This window comes from Girardinichthys multiradiatus, chromosome 12 (genome assembly GCF_021462225.1).
Source record: "Girardinichthys multiradiatus isolate DD_20200921_A chromosome 12, DD_fGirMul_XY1, whole genome shotgun sequence".
Lineage (NCBI taxonomy): Eukaryota > Metazoa > Chordata > Actinopteri > Cyprinodontiformes > Goodeidae > Girardinichthys > Girardinichthys multiradiatus.
Window position 1 is genome coordinate 8,476,757 of NC_061805.1, and position 27,187 is coordinate 8,503,943.

General features: G+C 40.4%; 1 protein-coding gene across 12 annotated transcripts in view; it reads left to right on the forward strand.

Annotated features, from left to right (window-relative positions):
• The window catches only part of arvcfb (ARVCF delta catenin family member b), a 336,448-nt gene that overhangs the window by 202,415 nt on the left and 106,846 nt on the right, over positions 1-27,187 (forward strand). The window contains exon 1 of one of the 12 annotated variants that reach the window (XM_047381046.1): positions 17,894-18,180. The exons of the other annotated variants lie outside the window; for them this stretch is intronic. The gene's annotated coding sequence lies outside the window, so the exon portion shown is untranslated. Of the gene's footprint in view, positions 1-17,893; positions 18,181-27,187 lie in introns of those variants that run through there. 12 annotated transcript variants of the gene reach the window in all.

The window sequence follows — 27,187 nt, forward strand, 5'->3', positions numbered from 1 at the left end:
CCAGCATCCTGTTGCTCCAGCCAAGGAAGCTTTTAGTTTAGTAATAGAACATGGTGTTTGTGTTGTCTTTTTCCTGCAGAGGAGGTAGTGGAAAGAAGGAAAGAAGAGGTTTAGAATTTATTTGCAGCTGCTGTAGGAACAGCACACTTTTTTTTTGCTGTAATCATTCCCTGCTTGATTAGTAGAATTCACACCCAAGGCTATGCAGACTCAACACAGAGAGAGCCAAGCAAAACAGACACATTTTCCCAACTGCAGTTGCAATTATTATACTTATACTTTAACCGATTAGAGTTCTTTATAGAGAATATATTGTTATGTAGTGGCTTTAGTCACAGTTTTGCTTTTGTTGATGAGATCTTAACTGGATAGTGTCAGTCAAGGCCAGATGGTGAGACTCTATTAGCTGTTGAACCACTAAAGCACATTGTTCCCCATCATTTTTGTGGTGTAAGTGTCAAAGAAGACAGCAGCAAAAAAAAAAAAAAAAACCTCTAGCCTCTCGAGTTCTGTCAGCATTTCTTTGTAGGCTTTGTGGACTAAAAAAAAAGACATCTGTGGAGATTTAAAGTTGAAACGTGTTGTTTCTGAAACATACCCAGGTCCATCACAATCCATGTTGTCTTAACTGTACATGACTGGACCTCACCATAACACTCCAACAGATATTTATTTCCCTGTGGCTTTTTTAGGTTGCTGTTGGTTACCGAGCTGCTTTCCTAGATCCTTAGAGATTAAAAGAGGGGGCTCTGTTTAACAACATTATTGGTGTCCAGCTGTAATAAACCATGTTTCTTTTTCATTTCTTCTTTTGTTTTGTACCTTCTTGAACTCGGGATGTGTGGAAAAGCATGCTATAAGCCCAGCAAAGTCTCAGAGTTAAGCAAATAAGGCCTGTTGACACAGACCTCCTCGAGTTCCCGAATTCTTTCCATCATTTTCTGGTACAGTTAAGAAAGACCTAATCCAATCAAAACCGGTCTTGGTCTGTTTTGGGCTCTGTCTCTTTTGAGTCTGACTGTGCTAATGTGGGGGTAAGTTAAAGGAGTGGCCAGCTGCAGCCTCTGTTGTTCCAGCCTTCGGAGTGGTGGTAGGGGGGTGGTTTTGGGGTCACGAGTGGCTACATTCCAGGCCGCCGTTGTCAGATGGGAGCTCTTTAGAGCTGAAGCATTCCAGCTCCGACCCTTAACTCACCTCCACTGTTTTCCATGAACCACTTCTCAGCCCTTGAAGCATGACATGTATGAAACAATGTGGCTAATTGCTGCTGCCAGTGTCAGTAACAGGCCAGCAGAACACTCATCAATGCCCACGTTGTGCACCGCATAAATGTCACTTATCGGTGTTCCAAAAGTCACGGGGGACCTGTCTGAGCGTGGCTCCTTCCCTGATGTGCTGTGTTCTCACATTTGCTCATCTTGTGACTTTGACATGGCCCTGTTAAAATCTTTTCCTGCTAATGGTGATGAAAGCATTGTGTGTGATAAGTTCTTTACCGCCTGCTGTAATTAACCACAGAAATCTCAGATCCTCACCAAGAAGCAGCCATTATGGGTCATGTAGTAGTTTGGGGGACAAGCAGTAATTAAAGTGCATGCTTTACTGTAGCGCTGGCAAGTAGGAGACATAGTTGTCCATATTCCAAAATCAGTCCAAAGCCCCTTTTAACTGTCAGTTGTCAATAGAAAAACTAAGTTTCAGATTTTGGGGGATTTGATGTGGTAAACTAAGACAAAGAAGGGCATAATTTTATTTGGGGGAAACGATGCATGTTTTTTTTTTTTTTTCAAAAACATATCTGAAAAGTGTGTTGTGTAGCTATTTTTAACCACCCTAAGTCAGTACTTTGCAGAGCCAGCTTGTGGATTATGGTATTAAGAAACTCAAGACTTTGCCCATTGTTTTTTACCAAAAAGCTAAAGATCAGTCAGACTGGATCTGCAAACATACATTTCCTAGCCTTATTGCCCACTGATTCAGAGTTGGATTTAGGTCTGAACTTTAACTGGACCATTCTAACAGATGGATATGCTTTGATTTAAACCATTCACTTATTGCTCTGGCTGTAGTCTTAAGTCATTTACAGCCTTTAACACGTTTTCTTCTGGTATTGCCCTGTATTTAGTTTCAACCATCTTCCCATCAACTCTGACCAGCTTTTTTTGTCCCTTTTAAAGAAAAACATCCTCACAGCATAGTGCTGCCACCAACATGTATCATTATGGCGATGGTGTGTTCAGGGTGCTCACACATATCACTTTGCATGTTGGCTAAAGCATTAACATTTGGTCTCATCTGACCAGAGCACATTCTTCCACGTCTGTTGTGTCCCCTACATGGATTCTGGCAAGCTGCAAACAAGACTTATGGCTTTCTTGAACAGTAGTTTTCTTCTTGCCACTCTTCCATAATGACCAGACTTGTTAATTGCCATACTAAACTTTGACCTGTTTACACATTCTCCTAGCTGAGCTGTGGATCTCTGCAGCTCCTTCCCTTTTCATACTTTAAAGGACATACAGGTGGATTATATTTATTAATGAGGTGACTTCTGAAGGCAAATTGTTGCGCTTTATTTGGGGGTATTAGAGGAATAAGAGATGAACATAAATGTTTGCAACACCCATCCGATTTGTTATTTTCAAATAGTTTTTAATGCCATCATTTTCCTTCAACTTCACTATGCTGTACTACTCTGTCTGGGTTGATGACAAAAATCCCAAAAATACACTGAAGCTTGTGGTTGTAACATGATAAAATGCAAAAATCTTCAAGATGCATGAAAACCTTTCCCAAAGACATGCATGTGTGAGTTGGTCTATTTGTGGATGTGCCATAATATCGCTAGTGAACCAGATGCAAACAAGTAAATGTTATTCTATAGGAGAAAGTCTTGAATGATTCCCACCAACCTGTCTGAAATAGGGTCATTGCAACAGCCCTGTGAGTTGGATACTAAATCTTTGGGACTGGTTGCAAAGGAAAGAGTATTGTGTCCCCGTGCCATGCTGTGGTGTGGAAATCACACGAGGAACGTGCACGCACGGAGGCCGATCCAAAATGAGAGGCCTTCACCCATTCTCTAATATCGGAGGCTTGCAGGCAGCAGGGCTGGCGTGATGTCTCTCGCGCTCCAAGCCTCCAGTGCCAACGCCACAAGCTACTGCTGCTGTTCTCTCTGCTCTGGTCTCTGTGGCAAACAAGCCTCCTGTTTTGTTTCTCTCCAACAAACCTTATTAACTCCCCCTCGAGGCCAAACTCTTCTTCCTCTCCTCCATCACAGCTGTGCATATAGAGGAGTCATCCCTGCTTTGAATCCTTTTTATTGCTAGAGTTTGGGTGCACCTTTAAATCGTGGATATCTCGATGCCAGTTTGCTGCACATGATCACTCAGAAGTTTATTTAAAACTCAAACTTGAACACGTTCCGAATGGTTTCAGGCTGCAGAGTTTGGAGTGTTTGACTGCAGACATCATCTCTCCTGGGAAAAGCTGATATCTGCAGGAATGGTGTTTAAAACTCGCTTCCCCTTTCGTGATGTTTACAACCGAGTGACTCCGTTTGTGCGCACTGAATGCTGATGTTACAGAGCCTGGTTGGTACGAATAAAATCCTGTATATATTTGGTAGCATTTGTGAACTTTACGAGCAGCAGCACTGCAGTATTGTGCAACGATTTATTGAAGTGGGTCACCCCCTCTTCTATGGTGCTGAAGCTCCTGTTTTCTCTCACAGGAGGATGGTTAGGCCTGGAGAAATCTTCCACAAGCGGCTTTTATTAGGACTGTGACTGCACACATCTTTGTCCCACATGAATATATAGAGGTATATATGAATACTGGTTCCCCTATGAGTCGATTATGAAAGTCTATGTCTAACTTTACCATCAATAGCCCGATGTGCTTACTGCATGTTAGGTTTCTGCTGTGCTGAATGCTGCAACAAGGGAATCTAATTTGCTGAAGTGCAACCATCTTTTCTGTGGAATCAGATCAATATTTTTGGGTCAGATCCACTATAAGCCAGTTGTGCAATCTTCAGAATCTTACTCAAACTTACGGTTTGTTTCCCACAGTGATTTTTCTCACTTTTGGCTGGCGGTTGCAGCTTCGCTGTGCTGACTGATGAGTGTTTGGCTGCTCATGGATCTTTCTGTCCTCCCTGGCAGGCGGAGCTGCCTTAATTGTTGCATGCCTCTGGAACGTGCCTCGCTAATAGAGCTGCTGGAATTCCAATCAGTCAGCTTCATTTTCTCCCTCTTTTAATAATCCCATCTTTGACAAGCCGAGCTGCCTTGATATTGCAACAAAAACAACTTCAGTGGCGTTCTGGCCACGCAGGAGGCTGTGGCCCGAAGACGCAATGTTTCTCTTTCAAGCCTCTTATCAGTCTGCTGTGAAACTAGGATTCATGTAGGAGATGAAGATTTTATGGTAATATCTCTTACAAATGTGTTTGTGGGTGCCACTGTACTTGTCCTGTGCTTGAATAGTAACAAATTTGATGAAATCTGGCAACCATTGACTCAGACAGCTACAGATACTAATTTCTCAGTCTGCAGCAGCCTACAATAATTCAGACTGGATGAACAGGGAATCTGTTTAAATCTTACCCCTGAGAAAACCCCAGCATAATGTTTTGTTTTCTTGTTGCTGCTACTGATGCAGTTATAACTCCAGTAAAGTAGCTTAATTCAGGGCCGCTAATTCTCTTCGACATTGCTGAGCACTCACACAGGTGAAAGGTCCTGCATCCATGTCAGACATAGAGAGGCTTTTCCTGTAATACTGTAGAGATTTGCATAATGTGAGCTCATTCCTTGTTACTGGAGTTGTTGTGGACTAAACTGGGAATGGCACCATTCATTGAAATGGTCCAGGGGATGAATCATTGTGGATTGTCCCACAAGTCTGTGGAGGTTATTTGGTAAACTGGTATTGCAGTGTTCTCAAGTGAGTCATGAGACATGTGACAAGCGCCCCTCTGTCTGACCGCCTCTACCTTTCTCAATGTTCACTGCTCAGTCTTTGAGTTAAGGCTTAAACAGTCAAACAAAATAAATGGAGAAGCATTGATGCAATAAACCTAAGAGCTACCAGCCAACAACAACAACAACACTCTTCGGTGGAAAAGGTGTTATCGAAGGAAGAAGGAAACATTTATCTTAGAGGTGCGTCGGCTGTTTATTCAGGCTGCTTCAACAGAGAGCTATACATGGGTGGTTGCATCTTTTGCTATTTCATTGTCTTGCAGCTTTTTTGCCCGACTTTTTGGGGTATGAAATGAGGCTGTCTGCCACAGGCCTTCGATTTGTTCCTACCATGGGGATGTTTTATAGAACTGGTGAGTGAATTAACCCAGAGCAGGGAACAGGCAGGCTAGAGGTATTACAGCAAAGGTGCTCTGTTTTTTCCTTATGAGCGGGTATAACAGTATGATAAGCTTTGGTCTGTTTTGGAATATTTTGGATTTGAAAATGTTGATAGCCTTTTGGAAATGTGAACCTAAGGTAAGGATCTGTATTCTCTACAGGGAATATACACAGAGTCTACAGCTGAAGGGCAAATAAGTAATAGTAATACTGCTGAAAATTGTGATGATGACACTGATTTCTTACCATTACACAATCTTCCAGCTATTCTCCAGAAGCTTTAACAGCTTGTCGGCTAGAAATCTGGTTCGGGCATTTAGATTAGTTTTAGTCCATACATCTGGCCAAGTATATCATCCATATGCAGAGCATGATTGGAAGACACTATTATAGAAAACAATATTTTGAATGTATTTATTATGGTTCTTAATGTGAAATTAGAATCAGCTAAAACTGATAGTGGCAGGTCAAAGCTTTATGAAAATCTGAGATCAGAAATCTGCCACAAACCTCTGATCAGTGCATCCCTAAATCAAACAGCATTATATTCCACGCTGTTGGCCTCTGTCTCCTAATCTTTATTTTAGCTGTGGAGGAAGTGATGAAACTATTGGCGTAAAAGTAAAACCCCTAACAGACAGAGATGTGAGCACCTTGTCATCATATGGGTCTTGGAATTCCACAGAAGTGCTGTCTGATCTCTGCAACATGTTAGGAACATAAAGCCTTGTTTTATGCAGAAGAAAATGGCAGCGTTGCCTCCATGTGGGCTTTCTCTTTTGCCGTGCAGCATGAAATTGACATTTGGTGCACCGTCCAAAACCTGTCTCCAGAAACTCACATGCGTGTTACCGGAAATCCACAGTGTCTGTGTTGCTGTCCAAGTAAAGTTAAGCAGTTTTGTGTCAGATTTAAAAGCTTTATTCCTATGATCATCGAAGCAGCCCAGTGGCCGAGTATTGTTCAGAACGGTCCGGTACAGACTTGTTACATGGCTTATGGTAATTCACAGCCGTCTGCTTCCCAGACTGACTGATGGCATCATGCCCAGCTGGTGAAAGGAGATTTAAATAAGAATGAACTGCATTAATCATCAGTTTCCAGTTACACATTTTGATAGATTCTGTTATGTTTAGTTTGTCTGAGTTGTGAGTTGCCATTTTTCATTGTCTTTGCATAAAAATAGCAGCTTTTGCTTTCCCCTGAAACAGAGAGACATGTCCTCAGTTGTACAAGTGAGACTCCACAGTTTGCATGACACAGTGTCACACTCGCTGTGTGATGTTGTTATTTGTGTGGGCTTTGGATCCAGAAGAAATACTTCCTGTAGTTCTTTTTGAAGCTTGGAGGGTTGGGGTCTGTCGGCAACACATCACATTCATTTTTCATAAACTTTTTAGAGTTATTTTTTATTTTATTTTTAAACAGACTGTAGAACTAGCTGTAAGCCTGTTGCGTGATGTTTCTGCCCTGCGTCCTCCAATGATAATCTAAAACAGGCCGTTCCCTGTTTGATACATTCCACAGGTTTAACCGAGGTCCTCAGATATCCTCCATGTTTGGACTTTGTTGACCGATTTAGTTACAGACAAAAAAATATGTTTTCATCATTCTGAGGTATTGCCTGGTTTCTTCCTGAGGTCCGTGGACTAATGGGCTGTGGTCTGCAGATTCCAGTCCTGTGTTTTCCCCCCTCATCGGGCCATTTTCTGAGGCCCCACTGGGGTAGACAACAATAGAGTTCATATGAAATATTCACCATGACTGGGACATTCCAGCAAGCAGTTGATCTGCTGATCACAGCATTTCAGTGGTTAGATAAAAATCTGCTGTGATTGGGGGTCGAATGGGTGGGGATGGGAGTGGGGGGGATATATGCCCATGCTGCAAAGGTTCCAAAATAAGATTTAGTGGTTTTTTTATTGGTTGGTGTCTTTTTGTTATCTTCTCTGAATGTTTGGTATGCTAGACTTGCAGCTCTTTGCTGAGCTGTAGGTGTAGGTGGCTGCAACCTTTAGGACTTCAGAACAGCATCTTGAAGACTAGGGAACACTGCAGGCAGGTCAGGGGGGAAGTTGTGGAGACGTTTCAAGCAGGGTAACATTATGAAACATTATATACATTTCTGAATGGTGCACTGGTAATCCATCATCTAAAAATGGAAAAAGTCGGGCATACCTGCGAACCTACCAAAACAGGACCGTTCACTTAAATTGACAATGATGGAAAGGACAGCATTAATCAAAGAAGCTGCCTAGAGCCCTATGGTGACTCTGGAAGAGCTGCAGAGATCCACACCTCAGGTGTTTAGAATCTATAGACCAAACAGTTACTAGCTGTGCAGTTCACAAATCTGGTCTTTATGAAAGAGTGAAAAGACAAATGCCATTGTTGAAAGAAGAACATAACAAGTCCTGTTTGCAATTCAGCAAAACAAATGTGGAACATTTGGAAGAAGGTGCTCTGGTCAGATGAGACATTCAAAATGCTGTTTGTGGTGCAAAGTTAACACTGCACATCACTCTGAACATACCATCCCCATTGTGAAACACAGAGGTGGCAGCATCATACTGTGAAGATGTGTTTTTTCGAAGATGGACAAGGGAGCTGATTAGAGTTGATAGATGGAGCTAAATTCAGGTGAATCCTGGAGGAAAACCTTTTAAGCGCTGCATAAGACTTGAAACTATGGTGGAGGTTCCCTTTTCAGCCAGAAAACGACCCCACCTATTCGGTCAGAGACACATCAGAAAGGTTTAGATCACAGCATTTTCATGTATTAGAATCGCGCAGTCAATGTCCAGACCGAAATCCAATTATGTTGTAAAAATTCAAAATCAATTGTGAGAGATGCTCTCTATCCATTCCATTTGAGCTTGAGCTTTTCTGCTAAATTTCTCTCTTTAGAGGTTTAAAGCTGGTTGAAACAAACCCTTAAAACAGTGGCTGTACAAAGCATTGAAGGTGGAGCTGAATACAAAGGCATGTCACAATTTTCATGTTTCTATTTGTAAAAATATGTTCAAACCATGTATCGTTCTGTTTCGTTTCACTTCATGTTGGTCTGTCACACAACATCTCGATGAAATACAATGAGGTTTTTGGAGTTAACATGGAGAAAATGTAAATATACTTTCTCTCCTGCCCATCACACACTGACATATTGTTACCACCTTTAGAACAGCGGTGTGAGCGGTTTAGTGTACGATTTGCAATGTGTGACAGACCACCTCTGTGTATCAAGGCCCACATTCCTGCTGTGGCAGGAAGGAAGAAGACAATACTAAGGCCACAAAAGGACGGGATATTAGCAAGTATTATGGTTAATGCTGTTGGTGTTGGTCCAGCTCTCCCATTCAGTTCCCTACGCAGTGCTTTTGTAACCTCTGGAATCTTGTATGAAAAGCTGACGAAGACCTTTTGAAAAACTTGCATATCTGCCCCTTTTCTCACAATGTAAAAGCAGACAAAAAAGAAAAATAGTCCTGTTGTTATGTTCTCCCAATGAAAGATTTGCTTTTGATAGTGTGCCTGCTTTTTTTTTTTGCCAAAGCTCTCTTCATACAGCTCTTTGTCACAGAGGATTATTGAAGAAGGCTCTCACCATCCAGCATTTTTCTTTTCTAAACTCAAAAATAAAAGTTTTGTGTGTGTGTGTGTGTGTGTGTGTTCCTGTCTTGGCATCACAGTGAGAACCCTTTTCCCGATTTCACCATCAAATTGAGGACCATTTGTACCAAAGTGAGGACATTTTGCTGATCCTCACGACCTATTTTGCTAACGGTTAGGTTTAGGACTAAGGTGTGAATTGACTTTAGGTGAAGGTTAGGGTTAGGCATGCACTGGTAATGGTTATGTTTAGGGTTATTGTCAGGGTTAGGGCATAGAGGGGTTGAAAATGACTGAAAATCAATGGAAGTCAACACATGGTCCTCACTACATATAGCAAAACAAGAGTGTGTGTGTCTGTGTGTGTGTGTGTGTGTGTGTGTGTGTGTGTGTATGTGTGTGTGTGTGTGTAAATGCCTCTGTTGCGATATGCTTCAGTGCCCAGCTATATTCCAGAAAAGATATCACTGCCTGGCTGCTGGTGGGAAAATATCCTGAATTACAGAACATAAATGTTTGAAACAATGTATTTAGGCCTTCATTAAACATTGAGCAGCCAGCCTTCATATGATGGACGCTCCTTTGTGACCGCAGCTTATAAATAACTGTTAAAACTCATGTCTTTCTCTGCTAATTATTCCACTGTGTCATGATTTTACTAAGCACCCTTAGGAGTCTGAGTCTGTAAAAACCTGTGCTGGGAGCTGTGCTGCACTGCTTGAAGGAGCTTCTAACAATCCTTAGATGTAAAAAAAAGAAAAAAGTAAATCTCATTTATCTATGTTTATTAGATCATTTTGTAAATTTCTAAGCCTGCAGTGAGTTCCTCCGTGCATTTAAATATATGTTTCAGAGTTCGTTTCACATCTACAAGGTTTGGCGCCATACAACCTCTTAGCTGTCGCTACTTAACAAGAAACTTCTACACCACTGTCGGCCTGGCTGGACTCACCTCACACCCGCTATTCTATTTTAAGCCTGGAGACCGAGGTCCCAGCTCACACCCTTGAGTGGACCCCAGTCTGTCTGTGTGGGCTGGAGTGCTGGCTTCTCATCACTCGAGACGTTTTACACACGTGCCCTGGCCAGCAGCTGCCAGCTGGCGCAAAGGTAGCAGCTGCAGTAACCTTCCAGATGGTGAAGTCGTGCAAACCTCTGCCCAGTATACGCTGAGAGTCCAGAGGATGCTCATTAAACATTGCTTTCTTATAGGTGGGTTAAGGTGTTTGGCAGAGCAGTCCCACTAGGCCATAGAATGTACATGCAGTCACTGCCCCAAACTATTTACCCTCTATTTTTAGCCTAATGCACTATAGGCATGGGCCAGTATGATAACAGTATGATAGCACTGAGTAAAAATACCACAATTTCTTATTTTTTAATTTAGCAGAAAACTAACAGTCATTTTTTTAACGATCCAAAGTTAATCAAATGTATTATTAGTACAGTTATCTGTTCCATGTTATTATTATTTTGATATAGATTTAATTAGCACTGCACAACATCATGAAAATGTAATTGTGATACAATCGTTAAATACTGTGATGACAATACTGACTAGGATTAACCCACATTTTCCTGACTATTCTCTCTTTTCCATCATTACAGATTCCCCAATATTTTATGTAACCTTTAGCATCTCAGCCGATGAAAACATACCTCAAGGACAGGTAGAGACCATCAAACAGGCCATATATATCATTGTTTGAAGAGTGTAAATGCATTGCACTTAAAATATAATATCCAACCAAATATTGCATCCAAGGAAGTCTTTGCAATTGTCATTTTGCAAAATTTGATACTGCAGTGACATGCAATTTGATATATTTTTTGCAGCTCTAGACTTAATCAAAGACTTAATCCTGGATTCGGATGAATTACAGACATACTGCTTATAGCTTGCTAAATTTGGTTTTAAACAGCGTTACAATGATACATGAGTGGTGCCTTTTTGACTTCTATTCCGTAACTGTTCATGTTTTTCACTTTGAGCAATGTTGTGCCAGTTTACCCTTAACAAGAATTAGATCTGAATTAAGTTTAAAACAAATTAAATAATGTTCGTAGTTCACCATCTAAACATTCTAAAAGGACCCTGCTTTATTTCACTTATATCTAAATTCACCAAACAGGTTCTCCCGTTTACGTATTTTAATGCTTTCCTCCTCAAATGGCAAATGAGTCTCACATTTTGACAAAACACAATGCTTTTGCATCCACTTTTAAAGCATTATAAGGTTAGTGGTCCTCTTTAATAAAATATGGATTGCGTTTAAGCATATCAGCTGAGAAAACCTTTACTCATGTGAATGAAAGACATCTGAGCTAGTATTTTGGCTCCATACCTGAACGATGATCTGAGAGAAAAGTTAGAAACAGCAAAATGGATTAAGCTGTAGCTACATTCCTCTGGCTGCCTCTGTTGTAACTTCCATTCAAAAACAACATAATACGTTTGCCAAAAAAGAAAACTTGACAAAAAAAATAATAATAAGTTAGACAAAAAAACTAGCCCTAACCATTAAAATGCATAGATTAAATTAATCTATGTGTTTTGATGGTTAGGGCATATGCATTCAGTTTATATGAGTTAACATACAAGTTATTTATGCAAAAGTGACTGCTATTCATAAACAACACTGGCAACTAGTTGTTATTGCTTAAAATATAGAAACAGTATGACATCACATTTTTAATTCTTGCTGCATCTTGATACCAGTAATCATGTAGGCCTAGCATAGACTGAATCTGAAATACGTTTCTGGTGACATTATCTTTAGTTTGGATGTTGCTTTTCTTAAGTCATTCATTAACACTGATGTAATCATACAACAGCAATACAGTAGCAGTAGCCGCCTCAGGGTGGGGTTGTATTCCTCGGTGGACAGCCTGCAGCAAGTGCCCATTTTTCCTTCCTGTCGATGCATACTTTGCCCAGCTCCTGTTCATCTTCCAGTACAGTGCCAGCAACAAGAATCTTTTCAATACAATTAGACAAATGCATACTCAAGGGCTCAAGGAAATGGTTTGCCATGAGTTGGCAAATCTTATTGATTTAGTAGTATTGCTTTTCAAATTTCATTGCCATTTAGATAGCAAATGTACTAATATAAACATCATATGATATACCCCTATTAGATTTAATTAAGCTTGCCAAACATCCCTTGCAGATTCTGAAAAGTACCTTTATTTTCTTCAGTTAAGGCAGGGAGATGAGATTAAACTAATTTGACCTGGGTAATCAGATGGCTGGTGCATACCGGACATCCTCTGTCTGATGGAGACAAAAACACACACATTTCTCAGTGTTCTTGATAATCAGAGCAGCAGACATAGAGGCACAGTGGCTCTGTCAGCAGCTGCCTCTGTCCCTTCTTCAGGGTATATACAAGCCTCAGTTTCCAAGAAGTAAATGTCTAATTGTGGCTATTGTTTTTTCTATTATTCGTTTAGATGATCCATGTTTCCTCTTTAATTGGATAAAGGTTAAGTTAGTTGTGGTAATAATCCATAATGGAGCAACATTTGGAGATGGGTGAATGACAAAAAGTAATTAAAATCACATTCAACACGGCATAAAAGTAAAACATGGATAGCAAAATAACACAGATAGCATAAAAGTGGCATTCTATTAATCTATGAGATCTAATTGATTGATGGAGCGACTGTTGCCAGCATTAGCAACTTTAACTGTTCTGTAAACATCTTCCACAAGGTTTAGGAATGTGTTCATAGTTAGATGAGAAAACCAGAATTGCAGCTTCAGCTCTAAATCATTTCAAAGGTGTTCAAGAAGGTTGAGTTTAGGACTCTGACCAGTCAAGTTTCTCCACACCAAACGTTCTACACCTGCAGCCATGGAAGTGATTGGAACACCGTAATTCATTGATTTGGTGGTGTGACCCAATAGTTTTGGTGATATAGTGTATGATGTACACCTGGTTGTTGATTAGTGACTCCCATATTGCTTTAGAAGCTTAATAAATGGCCTGATATTTATTAAATGTTCAGGGCTGTTTAGCTTTTCCTCCTCTGACCCTTAATACAACAGCAGCAGAGACTTGGATATCACAGGTTCAAGAAGACAAACATGACTTCTTTTTTAGTTTGTTTTTGAAATATATGCTATCTACAAACATTTTTAATTTAACTAAACACATGTGGTATCATTTTACAGTTTGTTCCTGATTCCTTCTTTGGGAATTACTAGATTATTGAACAGCGAGGTTCATATTTCTACTTAGTTGCATTTAGTTGGGTTTAGGATCAGGAGCAACTCCCACTGATGTCCTGGGGGACTTTAAAGGGTTGGGCTGAAATTTCCTTCCTGTTGGGAGACATTTCTTTAAAGCTTGGATGATGTCTGTCATCCAAAGCAAACTGACCTACTGCTTATTTGGACAGTTTGAAGCCTGTGGCCTGTCATCACTCCTCTTCCAACTGATAGCTGTTTCGGGTGGAGATCCTGTTTACGGGATATCTAAATCTTCAGAAGTCAGCATTTCCTGTTGCAAGGAAAAAACCCCAGAATGATAGAAGATAATACAGAAGAGTGTGAGGGGGGGAGATGTTTACATCAAGAGGGGGGAAGATAGATAGAGATGTTAGGATATGTGTGTGTGTTTGGTTGATTAAAGGCTGGGTGGGGGGTTTAGCAGCCAGATGCTAGGCCTGCAGCTGGTTGGCTTTGTGGGAGGGGAGCCACTGTAAAATCAGCGGTGCCAGCGAAGTGGGGCTTAGAAAGACACTGAGAGGAGATAATCCATATTTCATCTGCATCCCCCTTCTTTCCTCCCAGCCACCTGCGGAGCATCACAACACCCAGAGCATGAATAGTGCATGACACAGAAAGAACATTTGAAAAGCTTTAACATGTTGAAAAAAGGCACATTTTTTCATATCCAGTACCTTTGGGAGTTATGGAGGGAGTCTGTTAAAAGATTAAAACCAACCGCAAAAACCCAACTAATAAAAAAAAAAAAGAAAATTAAAATATTCAAAGTTACTCATCCTTCCTTTGAATCAGTGTAGCCACCTTCTCAGTTCGGATCAAGCCCAAAGCCTTTGCGGTGCGTTCATACTGCATGTTCTCTGGAGCACTTTCTTCATCACTGGAACATGTGCTTTTCTTTTCCAGATATGTTGCTGTTTACCCAGCAAATGTTAGCGGTGAAAGCCACACTTGTAGTGAATTAGCCTCATCTTCAAAGAAGCCAGTTCTAACATTCCTTCGTAACATCCTCTTTCTGAGGAAGTACTATAGGCTGATTTAGGATGCAGAAGTAGGCCCACTACCAAAACAACGTTTCAGATGTCTGTCTGGTTTTAAATATTCATCGTCTAGTTGTAGCTTTGAAAGGAAGCTTAAAAGACACTCTTGCTCGCTCAAGCTCACGCACCTTCAAACACACAGAACACCAGGCAGCTGTTTATGTAGCTTTTTAATGACTTTTTTTCCAGTTGTGTCAGTTTCTGATTAAAAAAAACATAACTGCATAAATATGTCATTCATATTAAACCAATATAGATTTTACTGTAATTCAATTAAGCTCTTTTTATAAAACAGTGGAGCTTAAAATCCACTGGCCATGCCATTGTCTCCGTCTGAATTTAATGCTGTTACGAGCCTTGTCATAAAAAATGCTCTTTGAGAAGAGTTCGACTCTGCGAGATGAGAGAGATCTCTGATTTTGTTGTAGAGTGATGAGAAGGGCATCGTGTCTACGCACTCTGGTTGACCCACAGTTATCAGAACTGCAGTTGTTTCGCAGTGAGTTCTGGCTCCAGACTGCTCAGACTCAGAGATGGACTCAGAGGATCTTATCATTATCATTCTGGAGAAAAGTTCAGTTTTTAACCAGACCAAGGATATACATCTTGCATACAGTATAATAGCTGCATTTTTATATATAAAATGCTCTAATAGTCAGACAGTGATAACATGTACATAATCCAGAGGGCTTTATTGTTATATTTCATTTTATTCATGTATATGTGGTGTCAGACTTCTCTAAACTTCAGTTATTGTATGTAGATAACAAAGCCTGGCTAAAATATCCATACCCCTTCAGCAATTGTTTCACATCATAACCACAAATTTACATAAAACTGTTTTATTGGGAATTCTTGTGATAGACCAACACAAAGTAGAACAGAACTAAAGTGGAGAGACAGAAATTTTTGTTTTCCAAAAGAAACTTAAAAACTGTGGCATATATTTTTTATACAGGGCCATTTACTGTGATACCATTAATTAAAACACATTTCAGACAGTAGGCTTCAGAGGTCACCTCCTTAGTAAATGGGGTCCATCTATGTTTAATTTCATTTTAGTATAAGTACAGCTGTTCTGTAATGGCCCCAGAAGTTGCCAAACAACATCTCACAGTCCAAGAAACACATCAGACAGTCTAATGTTAGATGTAAAAAATATCCTTAATTATGAACACCTTATAGAGAACTGTTCAGTCCATCATCTGAAAATGAAAAGAGGATGGCAGAACTACCAAGAAGCCAGCTATCTGAAAGGCAGAAGATCTGAGCTGCAGAGATCCGCTGTTCAAGAGGGAGAATCCGCTGACTGGACAAGAACTTGCCGCAAACTCCACATATCTGAGTTCTAGGACAGAGCAGCAAGAAGAAAGCAATTTTAAAAAGCCTTGAGGATTCCTGTTTGCAGCAAAGTGACAGGAAAATGGAAAGCACACAGATACACATACAATTATTAATAACAATAAAGAAAGATTTACATAAAATGGAGGCTTTACAGAACTCGTACTCGTCATCTTCCGCTTTATCGGGGACCGGGTCGCGGGGGCTGTAGACTCAGCAGAGACACCCAGACGTCCCTCTCCCCAGACACCTCCTCCAGCTCCTCCGGGGGGAGCCCAAGGCGTTCCCAGGCCAGCCGAGAGACATAGTCCCTCCAGTGCGTCCTGGGCCGTTCGCTGGGCCTCGTCCCGGTGGGATGTGCCTGGAACACCTCCCGAGAAAGGCGTCCAGGAGGCATCCAATATAGATGCCCGACCCACCTGAACTGGCTCCTCTGTGGCTCTACTCTGATCTCCTCCCGGATGACCGTTCTCCTCACCCTATCTCTAAAGTGCCCGGCCACCCTACGGAGGAAGCTCATTTCAGCCGCTTGTATCCAGGATCTCGTTCTTTCGGTCATGACCCAAAGTTCATGGCCATAGGTGAGAGTAGGAACATAGACCGACCGGTAAATCGAGAGCTTCGCTTTTCGGTTCAGCTCTCTCTTCACCACAACGGACCGGCACAGTGCCCCCATGACTGCGGCAGCCGCACCAATCCGTCTGTCAATCTCCCGCTCCATTCCTTCCCTCACTCGTGAACAAGACCCCGAGATACTTGAACTCCTCCACTTGAGGCAGGAACTCCTCTCCAACCCGAAGAGGACAAGCCACCATTTTCCGACTGGAAAAGGGTGGCTTTACAGTAATATAGTGAATATAGTAAATGGTCCTGGGTTACATTGGGTCTAAAAACATTTTTTTTTCTGATCTGTAGGATCATTTGCTACCCACTGAGTTAAAATCAGTCCATTCTACAATTTGCCTTCATCCACCAACATGTTTACCTACTTTGTACTCCGTAAAGCCTTTAGAGCAGAGCTGAGCAAAACAGATGAAATATAAAAAAAATTTTATCTGAAGGAAAGAAATAATAAATAAAAGTCACTGGGCTATAGCTCAGGCCCCCTGACACATATACATCCAGCATCACCTTATCGCTTGACCCATTGAAGGATAGCTGTAAATCAATTGAGATTTCTCCAAAGGCATGTTCATGCAGCCAGTGCCTGTGGCTCTGAGCTGTTGCTCACAAAATGAATGTAATTTCTTATCAGACAGTTGGCACAAAGCCATAAAAATATCCTGGGAGAAGGTTTAATCTCATCTGACCGATGGCACGTTTGAAAAATGGTCACAGTTATTGTCATGGACTGCATCAGTTCTGCAGGGTATTATCTGTGCAAGCAAGAGGTTTTTTTCCAACTCTAGGTTCCTCTAAAGGTTTCAAAGCTTTGGGGTCATAGAACTTCAGCAAAATACAGGGGATTCCAGTCAATATGAGTTGTGTTTGCTCCAAAATAACCTAATATGAGGATCTATTAAAATGAATTCACAGTAAGGTTTCCATTGCACCTGTTGCATCTGAAGGTACAGGAAACAGTATATGTTTATACAGGTTTTGTAGTAAATAATTTTCCATGGAAGTGTGTTTTGGCACACAAATAATCTGGCACTGTCTCTGTAACCTCCAGGGCTCTTCCTGCCAAGAAGCCCATAGATTCCACTAACACAGCCCAACGTAACAGCCTAAATGGAAAAAAAAACATATATGTTATTCCAATAAAATCTACAATAAGCTTTACTGCTTTTAACTCAAGAGACCCAGAACGTACGCCTGTATTGTCAGAAAGGGAGGGGGTGAATATTTGCTAAATAGGAGACCCTGGGGCTGCACACACAGACGGGTTTGGAAAAGGGTGTCAGGGGGACATTAAGTGTTGCATTTGTAGTCTGACAGGAAGTGAAGCATATGGCCCCTCTCCAGCTCTCTACATCTTCCGTGGACCTCACATAAACTAAGCTTCTGGCAGAGCTTGTCTCACTCAGAGCCTCCCCCTCACTCTGCAGCTCATAGACACCCCCCTCCCCATTTCAGTCACCAGTCTACTGACAAAATCATGCTGACAGGAATCCAGAGGCTAAGAGGAGGGGCGCAGCAAATAAGCTGCTCTGCGGGAACCCAGAGTTAAACCATCGCAGCAAACCCACCCCTTGCCCCATACTCCGCCCACCGCCCGTCGACTGCTCCAGACTAGCGCTGGTCTTCATCCTTGCTGCTGAATTCTTCTTTCACCCGCTCCTCATGGCAGCGGGTGCTGCTGTCCAAACAGTTAAAACCTCAACTGTGGGTGCTGACCTCTCGCCACCGCTCATTGATTTTGTTCACTTGTAGAGCTCCAGTGATTTCTCCTTCTTTGTTTTCATTCATTAGCCGTCTTCTTTTCTTTGTCTCCCTTGCCACTTACCGAACAACTGCACAACTTATTTCTGCACCCATTGCTCCAATTTTCTGACTGCTGCCTTTAAACTACGTGGTTGAAGTGACTTTCTGGATCTTTGACTTCCAAACTGACTCCTGGCCATAATTCACGAGGAAAACATATGTGGTATGTGACTCCATGTGTGCGTGCGAGAGTGCTTGAGTGTACGTTGTGTAATTTAGGGCATGTTAGAAATTATTCAAAGTTTCAAAACATCTCCTGGCCAATTTGCATGGAAATATCACTCTTGCCACAGATTAAGGTGATGTTAAATGGGTTCCATGAGGGTTTCAGTCTGTCACTAGATAGCTTGCTCTGAGTGGGAAAATGCGGTTCGCGCTGCACTTTCGGGAAGCAATCATGTCTGAGTCTGTGAAAGCCTGGCTAAGTTTTGTCCTGTCTCTAGGCACTGGTGCAACGGAACAAAAGGGCACATCAGCAGAGGGTGACGCATGGGTTGGGGGGATAAGAGGGTATTTCGGAGAAGAGGTAGAAAAATCAGTACTGGCGGGAGGGAAATAATGGAAGCGTCTGAAACTAAGAGACGAAGCATGAAAGAGAGGAGAATAAAGGCCCAGATTTGGCTGAGGATCAGTCATCAGTGGAGAGATTAAGCTCCCATCATTCTTAGTTGTATCATCAGGAAGTCACCTCCCTCATTATTTTTCTTTCTATTTTTTTTTTCAATTTGCTATTTGTATTAGAGTCACTTAAAGCAGACTCCTGCTGGTAAAAACGTTTAGGCGTCTCATTTCCAAACTGTTTTTACAGAAGACTATTTTTTGGACACATAAATCATTTTCAATCTTAAGCTGTCCAAGTGGGTACGAAACATCCCCCTGCTGGGTACAGAATGGCACATGTTCATGATGAACAGTCCTGTGGCATATTTCATTCGAGAAGAGCAAAACTATATGGGGAGAAATGGTGAAGGGGGAAAAGACCAACAACCAGAGCATAAATACACAAAGAGAGCATGCTGTTTTGGATGTCTTCCACTTATTATCAGCCTTGTTAGGTTCCCCTACATCTCATCTTTCTTGATGTCCTTTCTTTCCCTTCTCCATATCACAAACCGGCTTTGTTTTGAGTGTTTGGATCATGTGGCCACTGTTCACATTTGCTTTTTCACCACGGTGTACTGCATTCTCACGCTCTCCCTCTCTTTCATTCCTGCTAGAACTTTATCACGTTATTCTCTGCTCCAGAGAGCTGCTGGTAGGGCAGGTGGTTGAAACAGAAGGGGTTGATGGGAAATTGGACGCCCCAAGGTTTGCTAGGCGATCTTTCCTTGAGAATTAATTGTGTAAGAGCCACGTAATGATTGCTGGCGTGGCTCTGGAGTGAAATTCTGTTAGTCGCTGCACAGGGGTCAGACTGAGTCTGAGCGTGTTGCATGTGTGGGTATTAGGAAGGAAGGTGACTCTGATCACACCAGAATGGTTGACCAGGTGGTGATCTGACAGAGTGCTGTCTGAAACCAAAGAACCCAAGCCTCCCTCCTGCTGCGTTCAGAATGAGACGTACAGATCTAATTTTTGCTCTGGTGTGGGAGTGAGTGGGAACGTCTGCTGTAGTTTGCAATTGGAAACACAAATGCCTGAACATATAAACTATGTACTGTAGATGATTGACTTTACTGCACTCAGTATGTCTACTTCAATAGAATTCAAACTTATAAATAAGGTTTTTATGTATTTTTGAATAGTTTTCAAGTATTTGTCTGTCCAGTCTTTATATTGTTGTGATATTGCCTAAACTGCAGCAAACATTTTTGCAGCTATTAGGTTGTTCTTTTATCAAAACAATTTGTGATGCAAAACCAGTTTTTTTTAAAGGTTCTGTTGAAACAGAGTTTTTACCTTTCTTACATATTTATTTAGGGTTTGAAAATGCAAATATGCACTGACTGCAGCTTTCCTGGTCAAATCACATGTCTGACTTCTGTAAAATTCTGACAGCACACTTCTGGGGTTTCTCCAACCCTTGCCTTTGGAGCCACATGATGCTTTCTGACCCTTCTGCAGTGGCTCTCTGCTGGTTTAACAAAACACCCTATGGTTTATATTCAGAATGGCAATATGAAAATGGGAGTTTTAGCAGTTTTGTGTAATTGTTGTACTTGGATATTGAAATAGGCTGCTGCAAAAAATGTATCAAGGTCTTACTTTTGATTTTAGCAAATATAATATGGATTAATTAAGGTGTGAACGATATGACACAATGTCATATCACAATGAACACCATATTAACACCATGAACATAATTTCATCCTTATTTCCCTACATAAAGTCATGACTCTTAAAGAAAAACATATACCACACTATAACTTAGGGCAAAGAGCATTTCTTTTCAAATTCTCATCAGTTTCAACAATTTTACCAACTTCTGTCAGGCAGAGTTGAAATATAAGAGATATTTTCCCATTTTTAAGAGATAAAGTACACTGTTTTAAACTGTTTTGTCCAATTTAAAACAGTGCATTTTAATTTCAAAATAAAACAAAAACACTTAGGTAGAGACCACTCAGCCACCTTATATAAATCTTTGATGGGTATGGTGTTAAATGTTATCAAAGTTATTTGTTTAACTTATCATTATTATTGGTAGCAGTAGTACCTGTGATAGTTTACATCATTATGTTATTGTGGCTGAGCTGAGTGCAATCAGACCCTCATACATAGTGCTGATAGTCAAAAAAATCTAGTGAGCTGATAAACAGACAAACCAGACCATCAAGCTAAATGTTTATTTACTCACCATTAGCTGTTTGGAAGCTTATAGCAGCTGGAGGAGCCTGAAGTTTCCCTCTGAACACAGTGAGGACAAAACATCTTCTAAATGGCCTTCTTTGTCCAAGTTCAAAGTAGGGCTACGTTTTGGTGATTTAACTGTCCGTGTTTTACTTCTATTGGTGTCTGCTGGATGCATTAGAGACGATGCGTTTGATGGACTATCAAAAATTAAAAATCAGATTTTTCTAAAAGCATGGTCACAAAATACAGTTTTAATGCCAATTTTGTTTTCAGCTAGCTATACTAGTAGCAGTAGTAGTTAGTCATGTCCCTTTATTGGTGAAATTGTTATGTTTTTTACATTTAAAAATATTTAAAATTTTATTAAGGAAAAAAATGTTTTCTGTTTTAAATGCCACTACTTCTTCAGCACAAACTTGATTTGCTGATAATGATGCATGCATAGCTAACCTTTATATATAGTATTAGAAACTTGATGTATATTCTGTCAGTTTACTGATCAATGGCAAACAGAAGAAACTTTTTTTTTTTTTACATTGTCAACAGTAAAACTAAAACATTACAAAAACATATCACAAAATTCAACTTTTCATTCTCAACACATATTGTAAAAGTGTGTTCCATTCATATCTTCATGTATTGAGATGATCAGACAAGTACAATGTTTTCTAATGACTTTATTTTTGACTGTCTAAACGTCAATTAACCAACCATCTAACCTCCTTTGCTTGAAAGCAGAACAGTTTAAAAAGAAAAATGTGAAAAGTTAAAAATGTCACTGAAACTGAATACATTTTACTCCATGTTGCTGTCCTGTAACCTTTTAAGGGAATATCTGCAGTTTGGTATGTACTATTCAACCTGTCGTGCAGTCATGGCTCATTCTCTTAAGTCCAACAGACGTTTTTCTTTGACTCGTCTTCAGAGAAACTCCTTATCTGCTTACTCTCTCTCACTTTGCTCTCTCTATTCTCAGACAACATCAAGCAGCTTATTGAACACTGATGATGAATGGGGGTGGACTAATGACAGATAGCTGGTTGGTTCTAATTGACACCGCTGTATCACTTAATCTCCTTCCTTTGTATTCCTAGTTTTCCTACTTTTCCTTTTTTCTGCATAGAATTTTATTATGGTTAAGATTGGCTGCTTTGGCGGGGGTGAATTTCTATCCATGATCTATCATAATTGTATGTCCCCACAGGAAAATGGTCTGGGCCTCTTGTCAAGGGTAATGTCTTTTGAAGGCATGGATTGTTGCAGCTCATGTTGAGCTATAACATACATGTTGTTAAGGATGATCTTACTTGGGTTGTATGCAACAGATTAAAATTATTCTTCGGTGGATTCATATAAGCATGTTCATACATTAATGAATCTGTCAGTGTAGCATTTATCAAATCTCACCCTTTTTTTCTACCCACCTTTTGCCATTTATTCTCTTTCTAACACAATTTGTACCCATGAACAAAATAGTTTGTACTCATGCACTTTACCCATTACAGTGGAGTTTAACTTTCTTTGTAGTTACGTATTTTCAGAACCAGATTTTAATAAAAATACTTAAATGTCACCTTATTTTAATTAACTCTATAATACTTTTTGAAGAATTTGTATTACACCTTGTTTCCATTGATTTTGGTTTTGATTGCTGTTGGAGCTAGATAACTCTTATGAATTACAGATTATGAATCTTGATCAAGCTTCAATATAACTCAGTTACCTCCTACTGGTAGATATTTTGTATTGGAGTCATATATCCATAGGAACTGTTGTAGAAAATACCCTCTGCCCACTCTACATGACAAAAGGTCTCTATTTATCCTTCCTTCCTTCCTTCCTTTCTTTATTATTTCATTCATATTGACAAAACCCTTCTGCCGTCTGAAGAAAAGTAACTCCATGTCATGATGCTGCCTTGATCGCAAATTGTGCTTTTGGTCATTTTCAGTGTGGGTTTTGTTCAAAATATATACTTTTTGGAGTAGTTATCCTTTAGATCATACCAAATTCTGCACAAGGTTTTAGAATGTTTTCGCCAGGCCTGGATGTTTTCTTGGAGAAAAAAACTTTTTTTTCCAACCCTACTTCTTAGTCCAGAGATGTAAAGAATAGGTCACCTGATACAAATCCATGCAGCTTTTCAGTGTTGCTGTCAGCCTCTTTGAAGCTACCCTGACATGTTTTCATTTTGTCTTTTAACCAGTTTCAGAGAAATTTCCTATTTTTTTAATATCACTGTCGCACCGTATTTTCTCAAATAATAACTGAATTCACTTTCCTATGGTGTATATAATGCTGTGTTTTTTGTATCCTGCCCTTTCTGATACCTTTTGTAGATTAAAGTCCTCTGATCCCCTGTAAACGCTCTGCAAACTATGGATATGGCTAAAGAATTAAACTGAGCTAATGTCAGAAAAATCCCACTCACACAGATTCTTCATAATTGATGTTAGGTCTGTGTTGTGATTATGAATATGAATATATCATTGAATATTTAATATTAATACTTGTCAAACATATTTCCATCAACAAACTCTTTACTATGCTAAAACAACCCAACTAAACTACCAAGCAAAATGAAAGAATAAGGAAGACAAATGGGCCATGTACAATATAAACAAGTTGATTAAAGATGGTTAAAACCATGACCAAATGAGTGATGCAACATTACCATGCAATGTTATTCATGTTTGAGAACCAAGGATTATCTTGAGGACTCTGAAAATCAAGTTAAGTTCGTCTTTGAATTAACTTAGGCAATAATTGGCATATCTTTAAACAACAATTCACAATGCAAGATCAGATAAAACATTAAAATGCTATTTTATTAAAATAAAGAATGATTTGCTGAATAAAACCAACTTTCTGGATGACTAATTCTCAACGGTGTTTAATTAGCTGCCTTTATTTATTAAAATAATGTTTAAGGAAATATTATTTTGAATAAGAACCAAACCTTTTGGATAAATGGGTCTTAATGGTGTTTAATTAGCTGGCTTTGCCTAGTACAAATAATATTTAAGGGATTATTGTATAATAATATATATAATATAATAATATATTTTCCTAGGGGCTGCACGGTGGCGCCTTTGGTAGCACTGTTGCTTTGCAGCAAAAAAGTCCTGGGTTCGACTCCTGGCTGGGGGTCTTTTTGCATGGAGTTTGCATGTTCTCCTCGTGCATGCATGGGTTCTCATCGGGTACTCCAGCTTCCTCCCACAGTCCAAAAACTTGACTGTTAGGTTAATTGGTCTCTCTAAATTGTGTGAATGAGTGTACGCATGGTTGCTAGTCCTGTATGTCTCTTTGTTGCCCTGCGATGGAAGGGCGACCTGTCCAGGGTGTACCCTGCCTCTCGCCCGTAGACTGCCGGAGATAGGCACCATCTCCCCCGTGACCCACTGTGGAATAAGCGTGTACAGCGCGTTATGGTCGGTCTTATGTGTTTAAAAACCACCCTTTAAATAAACTTTGTCTTAACTTTAAAAACACAACACAGAACACATCCTTAGCTGAGTGCTAGTCTCCTAGCATGTACTGTTGCTGAGTTTCCCAACACAAACAAAAACAAACGTCATAAAACTAACATTATTTAGATTATTTACCTCTAAAGTAATCTTCTCTGCCCAAACACTACCTCTTACGTGAACCGTGCTAAAGAGAAGTTGTCCTGGGCGTTGAGGAAAAACATCCACGTATGGGAGAACAAAGGGTTAACTTGCAGCTAACTTCCGTAGCTGTAGGGAAGGGATTTTAGCTGGCCTGGCCGAACCATACACAGAAGGCACTTTCGGCTCCTTGAGTGGCCGCGATGCGGTGGGGTAGCTCTCGCTACCTGGACGTACACGCAGGAAGGTGTGCGATGCGGTCCCAGCATTCTTTTCCAGGCCGTGGGGAAATCCTCTTCGGTTAGGGCTGCTTCTGGAGGCCTCAGAAGAAAAGCCAAGTCACGCGTGTCTCATTACACCCTTTATATGAATGAATGCCGGACACTCGAACAGAAAACCATTATTTAACTTTGCTGCATATGATCGCGTGATCGTATGACACTCTTGGATTCAGTTTGAAGAGTTATGTCTGCTTGCCAACAAGAGACATACTCGCTGTTTGGTGCCTCTCCTGTACAGTTTCCGTCTAGAATCTGCATGGAAAGAGAGAGATCTGTTTGTTGGAACGCAGAGTTTTTATTCAAACAATGATGTAATGGGAAGTCCGCTCTTCTTCTGTTTCTGGCTGTGCTGAAAGTAGGTTACTGTGATTTATTTTGAAAATTCCAGAAAAGATCAAACTGGCCTTTAAATGTTGTTGTCCATGGCTGGACCCAACATCTGTAACCAAGATGCTGAATGGTAAAAGTGGGTTAAAAGGTGCACACAGTAGTTGTCTAAGAGTCTGCATCCTTCTGCTATTATTGCTGCTTTTCTACTTTTTACATTGTTCCATCAAACTGATATATACTTATGTACAGTCTCCGGCACATGATCCCATTTTTATATTAAAAAGTAGTTTTTGCTGATATAAAGTTGTCTGTGGCTCAGTAGGAAGAGTAGTTGTCTTGCAATCAGAAGGTTGTGAGTTCAAATCCAGCTTCCTCCAGCCATAGGTTGATGTGCCCCTGGGCAAGGCACTTAACCTCAAGTTGCCTACTGATCTGCGTATTGGTGTATGAATGTGTGAGTGTTAGTGAGTGCAATTGGGTGAATGTGGCTCTAGTGTAAAGTGCTTTGAGCCATCTGTATGACTGGAAAAGCGCCATATAAGTTCATTCCATTTATCTTGTCTTAAAGTTTCCTTTTGCTTATACATTTGCATGTGCCTAACCCTTCTCCCCTTCCTTTATCACATTCCTTCCTCCATGCCCTTGATGTTACTTTATCATTCCTCTCTTAGAAATCCGCCATTAACTCACTGTGCTCCACCTCTCCTGCCCTTGACTGCTTTCTTGAGTCTCCTTGACTCACAATCAGCATTCCCGTTTTCCCCTGTGACTGGCAAAAAGCTGCGCTAGCCCATGGCCAGACGGCTTTTAATCATTTATTTAGGGGCTATAATGTCAGGTTCAACTCCAGTCTCCCACCTAGGCCCACTGAGACGAGGGGGAGGGAACCAAGGAGGTGAACAAGAGACGTTGCATTAAGCTCGGATCAAGAAATCAGTTTGTCAGCAATCCTCCAAGGACCCCCCTTTTCTTCCCATCCAGTGCTTTCCAAGAGCTACATACCTTAAACAAGGATACTGCTGCTTTAAAGTTGCACCCCGATTAGATTGCACCTCCTCTGGCTTTGCACAATGAGCCTGCAAATGCCCTCAATGTCATAGGGATGTAACTAATTAATTAACTGGGAACCCAGTAATTGAATATGGAGAGTTTACCCTGAGTATCCTTATCCAAAGCAACATAAATCCTTCAAAGCAAGGTCTGTAACGATGCATTCATCTCACAAAGTGATTTGTTTCACAAGTGTTTTAGCAATATCTTGGGGAAAGCTAAGAACTCCCATTTGTTGTTTTAACAAACTGAGTAAAAGTGTCCCAAATACCAAACTATATTTTAAATAATCTGTAATCAGTGTGGAATTTTCCAGTTCAGGTTTGACGAATCCTGGTTTTCAAGCTTGTCAACCTCTTGGGCCGTCCCAGTGCCAAAATAAAAACTGACTGGAAATTTTGTTGTGTTTTTGTAAATAAAATAAAATCTGAGATTTATGAAATCTTTATTTTAAAGAATGTTTAGTGTAGAATTGCACAGTTGATGTTTTTATCAGTTAAAGTATTTTGGATAATGAACCATGAAATGCATGCAGACTCAAGAAAGTCAACTTAGACCCACAACTTTGGTGTTTTAATAATGCATATTCATGTCACAAGGTCTTGTCACACCTCTTATTTCATTGCTTTAATTTTTTTTAGCAGATGCTTTTATGGGGATGGACCATGAACCATGGTGTTTGTTTTTGGATTACTGTCGAAGCACATTTTTAAGGAGAGACTGTTGATGACCGGATGCCAATAAGTGTCAATAGATGCAGAAAAGCAGTATATATTTTCCGCCTGACCTTTCAGTAAATCATCAGGCTTTATACAGTTAACTGATATTTCTTTCACTTCACTTGCTATTTTGTTATTTGTGAATCCTCAAGTAAGGCTGTTTTTGTTTTCAGCACACAGTCAGGAGGGTAATTTACATTTAGAACTTAGCATAAGATGTGATTGCAGTGAACTAATCAGCTCTGACCTTTTCTCTCTCTGTAGGTCTCTCCCAGTAGACCAGGGTCGTTTAGCCTGAGGTCAGCTGTAAAACAAAATCTTTTCCTCAGCCTGTTATTGACTGTCTAAATAAACCTGTCTCTTTCAATAAAGCAGATAGCCTAGTT